The following is an 11668-nucleotide window of genomic DNA, read 5'->3' as shown; positions in this document are numbered from 1 at the left end:
AACGCTGTCACCTTCCCACCGAAGTGGTACCTATTTATCTACTTGCAATTTCTTGCTTTCGAACTGCTAGGTTGGCAGGAGCTGGAACTAGAGATGGGAGCTCACTCCATCATTTATTTATTTATTTATAAATTCAATTTATACCCTGCCCTCCCTGCTACGCGGGCTCATGCGGCACCCAGGTCTCGAACTGCTGAACTACTGACCTTCCACAGCCTGCAGTTCAGCGTCTTAACCACTTGAGCCACCGCAGCTCCACATCTTTCACTTACAGACTGCTAATATTTACCTCCTTTCAGCCTATGCATTTGTTACACATCACATCTTTCTAGAGCTCGTTGTGTTGCTTTCGCAGCGGGATTTACTGCTAGTTACAATATAAAATAGTTATATATTGTATTACGCTTGGGGTAGCGGACGTTCTGGCAATGATGGGTCGAACCAGTGTGCGACGATGTCACCGACATTCCATCAGCTCAGGGAACGAAGCTGCAAAAGGTGCACAGGGTTCCATTCTGGTGAGGACAAGGGCAGCTGTCAGTTTGGCTGGGATGCAGGGAGACTGATGGGCAGAAGGAACAGCAAGCAATGAGCTACAAAAGAAAGGTAGGTGGGGAACATCAGTTACCGCTTCAGGGGCTGACTGGCTGAGCTGGCGAGTGAAGATGTCACCAACATTCCATCAGCTCCAGGAGTGAAGCTGCAAAAGGTACACACAGCCGGCTCTAGTGAGGAAAAGAACAGTTGTCAGTTTGACTGGGATTAAGATATCACACAATGGGGACGAGGGGAGACAGAGGCAGAAGGAAGAGCAAGAGGTGCAGGAGCTCATTAGCATAACTCATTAGCATAACTGATTTGCATATGCCACAGCCCCTGACGTCACCGGAAGTGTGTCAGAAGGCAACACCCACCGCTCAGGCTCCACTGGACTGTTTTGGATTGCTGGCTATTGGGGGGTGGGGAACGACGTGCAGATCTCTCCTGGCAGAGGAGGGAGAGCTTGTACCTGAATAAAACTTGATCTTAAAGGTGCCACTAGACTGTTATGGACGGGGGGGTCTGCAGTTTACCTGGCTGCTTCTTGCTCTGACTGAGGACTGCTGAGAGCAAGGGGTGGGGCTTGTTGCATGTGCCCGCCCCCTGGGCTCTTTACTGCCGGAGCTCCGCTCCTGAGCGCTCCTGCAGGAAACGACCCCTGGCGGCGGCTACAAGCATTGATGGCTTCAAGAGGGAATTAGATAAACATATGGAGCAGAGGTTTAGTTAGGAACTCTGGGACAAGTGATGCTCTGTATTCTTGGTGCCTGGGGTGGGGGCAACAGTGGGAGGGCTTCTAGTGTCCTGGCCCCACTGCTGGACCTCCTGATGGTACCTTGTATTTTTGGCCACTGTGTGACAGAGTGTTGGACTAGATGGGCCACTGGCCTGATCCAACATTGGTTTCTCTTATGTTCTCATATTCTTATGTTCAATTTGTGAAAATGTCCCCATCAAATCTCTGCCTGGGTTGGACTGCAGTGAAAGATTCAAAGATGGGGTAACAGGGTCTGAATTTCAGCGACTGATCTGAACCAACCAGACATCCACCTTTCGACTTGCAAAAGAAAGGCAACGCCACGCAGTCCCACCCACCCTACCCCTGAAGCAGCGAGTGATATTTGTTTTTCGGATAGACTGTCAAGCATAAGGATTTTTTCTTTCTACGTAGTTTCCTGGAAAACTTCCTTACTGTTTTGCAGTTCATAAACCTCAGCCCATTTATGGTGCATCCAACAGACCAGCACAGTTCCAAAAAGTCAGCTGAAAAAACAAACGGCCCTTTCAATCCCCGACTGTCGATGTAGGATTTGTCATCGAGCAGAAGAAGAAAAAAAGAAAGGGAAAAAAAAGAAGGTGAAACCTCTAAATTTGAAGTTAATGGCCAGCGCTACTGCTATGCATCCCATACTCCCTGGGATGGAGGGTTCTGGAGAACGTCAACCAAATTAACCTCAGCAAAAGAGGCGTGCTGTTCTCTTGCCGCTCCCTCCAAAGGCCGCTGACATGTCCTGGATCATTAGGAAAATATCCAGCACAGAAGAGAAATTTGGACGGGCCCACTGCCTCAGAGCTCATTCAGATGAATGGAGGCAAACAGCACCGAGAAACACCTGTACACTGTTATGGTCTTGGCCTCTGATCACTGTGGATTAGCCAACGTGATGAAAGGAAGGGTCTTAACCACGACCGATCACCCTCAATGGGCCTCAAGTACAGATGAATATAGAAAGCTACCTGGTACTGAATTGGACTGTTGGTCCATCGGGGTCAGGATTGTCTACTCAGATGGGTAGCAGCAACTGTCCAAGGTCTCAGACAGAGGTCTTTCACACCACCTATTACCTGGTCCTTTAAAATGGAGATGCCAGGGATTGAACCTGGGATCTTCTGCATGCAAAGCAGAGGCTCTTCCACTGAGCCACAGCCCCTCCTCAGTATAAACATCTGAAGCTGCCTTATATTGACGGGCTCAGGGTGGCTCACATAGGGCACAAAGTGCATACGATATACAAAATTACATAATACAAAAATACAAATTTATAAAACAGATTGAAATCAGTTCTACGGATGCACATATAAGCTTCTAACATCTTGTGTAGCAGGGGGGAAGGCTGGGGTACTGTGAAGATATTACCCAGCTCCCCAACGGTCTCTCTCTATAAAGGAGCGGTGGTGGCAGTGGCCGTGGCGGCTCCTACTCATAAGCCTGGCAGAAGAGCTCCGTCTTACAGGCCCTACGGAACTGTAAAAGGTCCCGCAGGGCCCTGATCTCTTCCGGGAGCTCATTCCACCAGGTAGGAGCTGCCACTGAAAATGACCTGGCCCTTGTTGCCACAAGCTTGGCCTCCTTAGGGCCCGGGGTCACCAGCCGGTGCTGTGACCCCGACCGAAGTGCTCTTTGGGGAATATATGGGGAAATGCGGTCCCTCAGGTAAGTCGGACCCTGGCCATGTAGGGCTTCAAAGGTAAGCACCAGCACTTTGAAGTGAATCCGGTATGCTATAGGCAGCCAGTGCAGCGCTTTCAGCACAGGTCGGGTTTGCTCCCAGCCCAAGGCGCCCACCAACAACCTGGCCGCAGCATTCTGCACCAGCTGTAGCTTCCGGACTTGGGCAATACTTAATCGATCAGCAAGTGTGCATTGGTCGCAGGGAGCGAGGGGGAAAGACACAAATGAGCTGTGGAAATATCAAGCGCCTGGTCTTCCGCTGGGTGCTGAATACACAAAATAATGATGGTTTTCCGATTCGCGGTGCCTGGGCTGGCTGGCGAGATCCTTAACGGGTAGAAATGCAAAGCTGCTCTTGGTCAGCGATGACACAAAGCTTCTATTGACCTCAGCTGGCGTGGCCCACGGAGCCACTAACCACAACGATATGAAACGTAACCTGCATGAACTCATATTCCCAGCCTGGTCACCGTCAGAAATGTGAAAAAGGCGCACTTGTTCTGGGGACTGCATGCAGTGGAAAAAACAAAATCAACTTAGGCAGAAATGATGAATCCAGCAGTGACTAAATTGGTGATTAGGGGTTTCTAAATATGGTACACGGTCTGGGAACAGACGCTCTCTTCCCTGAAGAAGCTCATGTCGCTGGACATGTCAGTTGTGTGGAAAGTTGTCAAAGGGGCACGGGAGGGAGAGTTTCGCGTTTTGCCGCATGTGCTGAAACCTAAGCTTAATGGTAATTTTAGCGGGGGGGGGGGAAGAGAGAGAGAGAAACAGTTGAGGGTTTAGTCGAGGGAGTTCTGCCTGGATTCAATCAGCAAGTGGACGGCTTATGTTTCTCCGATATAATCAAAGAATTAACCAAATTGTCTAAGTAGGGCTTTCTAGCCTTTTCCTTGCTTCTGAATTTTATTTGCACAGATTTTCGGTACACATTTCGCTCAGCCAGCAGGCAAAGCGAGCAAATTGAATGCATGGGGCGCTTGAGCCACACATAAGAACATAAGAGACGCCAATGTTGGATCAGGCCAAAGGCCCATCCAGTCCAACACTCTGTGTCACACAGTGGCCAGAAATACCAGGTGCCATCAGGAGGTCCACCAGTGGGGCCAGGACATTAGAAGCCCTCCCACTGTTGACCCCCCCAAGCACCAAGATGACAGAGCATCACTTGCCCCAGAGTCCCTATCTATACCTTGTGGCTAATAACCACTGATGGACCTCTGCTCCATATGCTTATCTAATTCCCTCTTGAAGCCGTCCATGCTTGTAGCCACCGCCACCTCTTGTGGCAGTGAATTCCAGGTGTCAATCACATATGTTTTTTTTATTTATTTATTTACTCAAAATGTTTCTATGGCCCCTCTTCAGAGTCCTTGTGTTAGAAACACAAGCCATTAAAAAGAGACAGCAGGAGCCCTGACCGCAATAGCCCAGGCAAGCCCGATTTCGTCAGATCTCAGGAGCTAAGCAGGGCCGACCCTGGTAGGTACTTGGATGGGAGACCTCCGAGGAATACCAGGGCTGGGAGGTAGAGTCAGGCGATCAAGCCACTTCTCTGAGTGGTCCTCCATGCCCCAGTAGGAGTCGCCAGAGGTTGCCATGACTTCCAGGCATGGTCACACACACACACATGCACATACAGACAAATGCAAAAAAACCCAAAAAGCCACCCCCCCCCAAAAAAAGAGCTAGTGTGCTGTAGTGGTTAAAATCTCAGGCTACTATCTGGGAAATCCAGGTTTGAATCCCCGCTCATGCCACAGAAGCTCGCTGGGTGACCTTGGGCCAGTCACACTCTCTCAGCTTGACCTACCTCACAGGGTTGTTGTGCAGATAAAACCAAGGCGAGGAGAATGACGTAAGCCATTCTGGATCCCCATTGGGTGAAAGGGGATACAAAAGAAATAAATGAAAACACAAGCCATTGAACATTAGCAGCATAAAAGCTATCCATGAAACCGAAGCAGCCAATTAAAAGCTGACAAGAAAAATCCCCTAATTAAAAGCCTGAAAGACGGTAAAGTAGGTGAGCCTCAAGGGGGAGGGGGCGAGCCAGTTTTGTGTAGTGGTTAAGAGCATGGACTCTAATCCGGGAGAACGGGGTTTGATTCCCCACTCCTCCACATGCAGCTGCTGGTGTGACCTTGGTGTGACCAAGTTCTTTCAGAGCTGTTCTCTCAAGGGCAGTCCTCGGGAGAGCTCTCTCAGCCCCACTTACCTCACAGGGTGTCTGTTGCAGGGAGGGGAAGGGAAAGGAGTTTGTAAGCCGCTCTGAGACTCCTTTGGGTAGTGAAGGGCAGGGGAATAAATCCAATTTCTTCTCTTCTCTTCTTCTTCTTCCAAAGGCGTGCCAGCACACCCTTCCCTGCACGTCCCTGAGGCCAATTGAGGCAGCCCAAGTATCCAGCTTGCATTTTAGGGATGGAATGAGATACGTGAATTTGGTCTTGTCTGTGTACGGTACATTGAGAGGAGAGGAAATGGAAGTAAGGCTGAAAGAGATGGGATCGTTTTTATTTAAACTTCGGTTCCGTTTTCAGCCTGGTCATGTCATGGATTCACCCGGTGGCCTTGGCCAGATGTCCATCTCTTGGGGTTTATTCACAAATCCCTTCAGTTCTGTTGGCTTCCTGTGACCCAGCACTGACTTTTAGGCCATGCTGCCACAAGCTCTGACTGAATGTTAATGCTCAGTCGCAACAGTAGTTGTGTTATTTGGTTAACGTAGTTGCTGTTATTTGGTTATCACCTGTGAGCTGGTATAGGTAAAGGTTCCCTTGCTCGAAAGCCAGTCGAGTCCGACTCTAGGGTTGCGGTGCTCATCTCCGTTTCCAAGCCGAAGAGCCAGCGCTGTCCGAAGACGTTTCCGTGGTCATGTGGCCGGCGTGACTCAACGCCAAGGCGCACGGAACGCTGTTACCTTCCCACCGAAGTGGTCCCTATTGATCTACTTGCAATTTCTTGCTTTCGAACTGCTAGGTTGGCAGGAGCTGGAACTAGAGATGGGAGCTCACTCTGGGTGCGTTCAGATGGGGCGTTTCTGCCAGCATAAACTGCACCGGTTGGAACCGGTGCAGTTTCTGCCGGCAGAAACGCAATCAGACTCACCCTCCTGTCTGCGGAGCCCTCCGGTGGATGCCCGCTCACACGCTGCGGGCGTCGGCGTTTGTTTTTTTAAAGGACTGTTTGAGCATGCACACAGGCAGCCATTCAGAGAATGGCGATTTTTGCACATGCTCAACCCCCCCCTTACATTTAAACTTTAAAGGTAAGCACTTACCTTTAAAGTTTAAAGCCCAACCTGGACTCATTTCAGTCCCGGACTCCTCCGGGACAGTAAAGTAAGTTTTTTTTTTTTCTTCACAAACGCTCGGGGTGAAGCTTCGCCTGAGCGCATATCGCTTAGAGGTAAAAAAAAATGGCGGGGGAAAGCCGGAAACCTCAGGCTTTCGACGGAAGTGGCTAGGCACCGGTGGAGAGCGATCAGACGCCGGTTTGTATCGGAAGCCACCGTTGTACTCTGGATACCACCACTTGGGACCTAGTGGCAGAGTACAACGGTGTAAACGGCTTTGTAACGGTTAGGGACGGGAGGCAGATGTTCGCCATGTGAACGCCGGTAAGTACACCGGTTGGAATCGTCACCAATTCCGTTACAAATGCCGCGTCTGAACGCACCCTCTGTCATGCGGCAACTCGGGTCTCGAACTGCTGAACTACCGACCTTCCACAGCCTGCAGTTCAGCGTCTTAACCACTTGAGCCACCGCAGCTCCTAGCTGGTAGGCAGTGCATAATGTCAGGATGCAAAACACAAGCCCAGCCCAACTGTTTAAACCGAATACCATGGGCTGGAGGAAAGGTTGTGTGTGGATCAGCAGTCAGACTCGGTCAAATGATCACGAGCAGTTTGCTAAACTGGAGCCTGGCTCACTGGGCAATTAGGGTTGCCAATTCTTGTCTGGGGGAAGTCCTGGAGATCTGGGGGCGGAGCCCGGGGAGGTCAAGGTTTGGGGAGGGGTGGGACCTCAGTGGGGTACAATGCCAGGGAGTCCACCCTCCCCAAAGCATCCATTTTCTCCAGGGGGACTGCGCTCTGTAGTCTGGAGATGAGCTGTAATCCCAGGGGATCCCCCGGTCCAACCGGGAGGTTGACTACCCTGTGGGGCATCTGGAAACAGAATTATTATTTCCATGTCCACTCCAAAAATCTACCAACACTCCTAACGTATACCCACTGGTGGGAGATTGGGGGGGGGTAGGGTTGCCAACTCCAGGTTGGGAAACTCCTGGAGACTGGGGGATGGAGCCTGAAGAGGACAGAGGCTGCAGTGGGCTACAATGCCATAGAGTCCATCCTCTAAAGCAGGCCTGTAGCTACAGTGGGGCTTCCCGGGGCCCAGCCCACCCCCAACTTCCTGCCAAGGCCCCACGACTTTTGGGAAGATGTGGGTGGGGGGCAATGTTCCCTCTAAGCTGTGGAGTCTTGTGAGCAAAAATTCTGTTTTGTGAGCTACTGGCTTTATAGTTGTGAGCAAGCAATTTGGCTACTGCACAAATTTGTTTGCTCTGGAGCCGTCCTTCCTGAGCAAAGACAAAAATGTGTGAGCCGGAGGCTAAAAAACTGTGAGCTAGCTCACACTAACTCAACTTAGAGGGAACACTGGTGGGGGGGTAGAGATGTGAAGGCCTGGGGAAAAACCGGAAAATTTCAGAAAAAAACCATTTTCCCCGTTTTTTTTCCTGAAGCCTTTTTTGTTTTTTTTCCGAAAAATTGAAAAAAGAAAAGAAAAGGGAAAAAATTGATTATGGAACGTTTTATTTTAACATGATGAATAAAATATTTTAGGACAAGGTCTTCAAATATTTTCCAAATCATTTCTAAAAAATATGTATGGTATCAGATTGAACAAATTTCTGTGCACGGAGGACAAGCAAGTCCTAGGTTACAAACTGAACTCTCCAATGCAAGAACAAGATGCATTTTTTCCTTTAGGAGGTGCTGTTGTCACGAGAAAAGAAAAAGGTTTCAGTTTTGTTTTTGCATGTGGGTAGGTATTCTGTTTGTAATAATCGTATGGATACACTATATTTTTAATATGCTAGTTGTGATAATTTCATGCCAAGTAAAAATGTCCATAGTCATATTTTATGTTCCTAAAGTAACAGAATGACTTTTAATCTGGGGAAAAAAGAAGTGCTAATGTAGCAATTTTTTCCATTTTTCCGAAAATTTCCGTTTTTCCCGAGCTTCAAAATTTCCAGAAATTTTACATGTCTAGTTGGGGGGGGGGAGGGGGGAGGCTGTACGCGCCTGCACTCCGAGCTGTGAATTTGTCCCTTTAAGTGCTTTGGGGGAGAAGCAAGGGCTGTGCGCCTGCACTCCGAGGCTCGAATCCACACATGCAGCCTCCCCCCCCTTCTTATGTGAGTTTCTTTAGCTCAGCCTAGGTGAATTTTTTATTTTATTTTTATTTCGGTGCTCCACGACTTTTTAAAAGGCACCCCAAATTTTTAAAAAATCCTGGCGATTGGCCTGCTCTAAAGCATCCATTTTCTCCAGGGGAACTGCTCTCTGTAGTCTGGAGACGATCTGTAATTCCAGGGGATCCTGCAGGCCGGAGACTCCCCAACTCCCCAAATAGCAGAGATGCAAATTGCTGGAGAAGGCTTTAAAATGATACGAATATGAACCCAATGGAGGGGATATTCCAGGCCCAATGTTCCCTCTAAGCTGTGGAGTCTTGTGAGCAAAAATCCTACTTTGTGAGCTACTGGCATTAAAGTTGTGAGCAAGCAATTCGACTACTGCATACATTAGTTTGCTCTTGAGCCATCCCTTCCTGAGCTAAGACAAAAATGTGTGAGCCAGAGGCTAAAAAACTGTGAGCTAGCTCACACTAACTCAGCTTAGAGGGAACACTCTCCCGTCTTTTGGGGGGGTTCTTTCATCCTCCCTGTGACACCCCCTCCCCACGGTGTTCTTTTAATGCCAGCCCTGAAATGAGAGAGCCAAGGCTGGAAAAATCAGCCCCCCCCTTCTCCCCAGGAGCAATGTAATAATGCTAATGGAAGAAAGAATGGGAAAGAGGAAATGTTTCGCTAACGTGGAGAATTCCTGGCCTGCGTCCTTCTCAGAGGCCTGTTTGTCAGGGGGAAAAGGAAATTGGTGGCTGGCTGAAATACGAGCCGATGCAGCTGCTGGCCGTTCAATGCCGGCTTTTTCAGGCACACTGGGGCTTTAGTGTGGGGGTGATTAGCAGATGCCGCATGCTCGGGCCCCCACTTCACGTGGGACCTTGGCGTGCTGCGGTTTCCAAGCCGGCGTTCAGGTGATTTAAGAAAGGGAGCGAGGGAGAGTCGCGAGGGGGAGGCAACATGTCACTTTCGGAAAAGCAAGAAATAGTTCAGGCTCCTCAGCGAGAGACTTCATAAAAGGGCTTTTTGTGTGTGGCGAGGCCCAGGCGGTGTCAAACCAAATCACTTGCACAAGGTGGAGTAACACTATCTGAAATTAAATTCTGGGCTCTGTTTACAAGGACAACTCTCTTTGTCCCCTCCACCACCACCCTTTGGCAGAAATCGGTGGCAACGAAGGGGTGTGTCTGTGGATGGGAGAAAGGGATGCGACTTACTCCAAGCGCAAACTCCCAAAGAAAACGATGGTACAAACAGCTGTTCCACAGGAATGCATGTTTAGAGTTGCCCAGGCGGGGCCTAGAGATCTCCTGCTTTTACAGTGGATCTCCATGTGACAGAAGAAGAAGAGGAGGAGGAGATTGGATTTATACCCCGCCCTTCACTCGAAGTCTCAGAGCAGTTTACATTCTCCTTTCCCTTACTCTCCTCACAACAGATACTCTACGAGGTAGGTGGGGCTGAGAGAGCTCTTGAGAGGACAGCTCTGAAAGAACTTGTAACTGACCCAAGGTCACCCAGCTGGCTGCATGTGGAGGAGTGGGGAATCCAACCCGGTTCTCCCAGATTAGAGTCCCCGCTCCTCACCACAACACCAAACTGGCTCTCAGAGATCAGTTCACCTGGAGAAAATGGCTCTCGACGGACTCTATGGCATTGTACCATGCGGAGGTACCTCCCCTCCAATGCTCCTTCTAAGCAGTGGAGTCTTGTGAGCAAAAATTCTACTTTTGTGAGCTACTGGCATTAAAGTTGTAAGCGAGCGATTTGGCTGCTGCAGAAATCAGTTTGCTCTGGAGCCATCCTTCCTGAGCTAAGGCAAAAATGTGTGAGCCGGAAGCTCACACGAACTCAGCTTAGAGGGAACACTGCTCCCCTCCCCCAAATCCCACCCTGTTCAGGCTCCACCCCCAAAGTCTCCAGCTATTTCTATCCAGAGCTGGCAACTGTATGCCAAGGAGAGGGAGGGAGCTGCAGAAAGATTACAGCCAGCTCACTCTCTCCCTTTTCTGCCTGACCGAGAAGTTCTGATGCATAGGGTTACCAGGTCCCCCCTGGCCACGGGCAGGGGGATGGAGGTGGGGCAGGGTTGCCAGATCCAGGCTGGGAAACTCCTGGCGATTTGGGGATGGAGCCTGGGGAGGACAGGGCCCTCAGCGGGGTACCATGCCACAGAGTCCACCCTCCAAAGCATCCGTTTTCTCCAGGGGAACTGATCTCTGTAGTCTGGAGGTGAGCTGTAATTCTGGGGGATCTCCAGGTATCACCTGCAGGCTGGCATCCCAGATGGGCAGACCGAAAAGAAGATGTTACTCAAGTCCAGGGGTTATTTCCTGCGGGAGTGTACAGGAGCGGAGCTCTGGCAGTAAGTAGCCCAGGGGGCGGGCACATGCAACAAGCCCTGCCCCCTGCTCCCAGCAGCCCACAGTTGGGCCACAAGGAGCAAGAAGCAACCAGGTAGGTTGCAGAGCACCCCCCCCCGGCCTGCCTTCAGGTACAAGCTCTCCCTCCTCTGTGAGGACAGATCTGCACGTTTCCCTCCCAATAGCTAGCAATCCAAAACAGTCCAGTGGCACCTTTAAGACCAAGTTCTATTCAGGTACAAGCTCTCCCTCTGGCAGATCTCCCCCGTCCCCCCCCCCCCCAAATAGCTAACAATCCAAAACAGTCCAGTGGAGCCTGAGCGGTGGGTGTTGCCCTCTGACACATTTCCTGCGACGTCAGTGGGTGTGGCATATGCAAATGAGTTATGCTAATGAGTTATGCTAATGAGCTCCTGCACCTCCTTTTCTACGAAATGACCCCTGCTCAAGTCACTGATGGATTGTAGGGATTCCAGCCTCCAGGTGAGACCTGGGGATCTCCCGGAATTACAACTCATCTTCAGGCTTTGGAGGGTGGACTCTCTGGCCTTGTACACCACTGAGGTCCCTGTCCTCCCCAGGCTCCATCCCCAAATCTCCAGGATTTTCCCAACCTGGAGCTGGCAACCGTACCCCCCATCCTCCACTGGTGGCCAGGGGGGAACTGGAACCCTAAATTCCTGTGCTTTCATTTACTACTCCTATACCGAGGGCGCATGGTGTTTACAAAGGATATCTGGAAAATTGTACATGGGAATTTTGGCGGAGCTCATTTCCAGGCCCTGTGTATGTCCCCTGCTTAGCTTTCAAGCCGTCAGCTTCAGTTTCTGTGGCTCTAAATAAAGCTTGGTTTGCTGCACACACAAAGCCAAAGAAGTGGTATTTCCCGCATC

The 11668-nt window shown here is 50.2% G+C and overlaps 1 non-coding gene across 1 annotated transcript; it reads right to left on the bottom strand.

The window, feature by feature from the left end:
* Positions 1 to 2399: 2399 nt before the first annotated feature.
* Positions 2400 to 2471, bottom strand: TRNAA-UGC. The gene has a single exon. It is a non-coding gene; the product is annotated as a tRNA-Ala (tRNA).
* Positions 2472 to 11668: the final 9197 nt, after the last annotated feature.

Source organism: Gekko japonicus, unplaced genomic scaffold, assembly GCF_001447785.1.
Source record: "Gekko japonicus isolate JY-2015 unplaced genomic scaffold, Gekko_japonicus_V1.1 scaffold420, whole genome shotgun sequence".
In the NCBI taxonomy this organism is placed as follows: domain Eukaryota; kingdom Metazoa; phylum Chordata; class Lepidosauria; order Squamata; family Gekkonidae; genus Gekko; species Gekko japonicus.
Note: the sequence above shows the minus strand (reverse complement) of the source record. Positions and strands in the feature narration are given on the sequence as shown.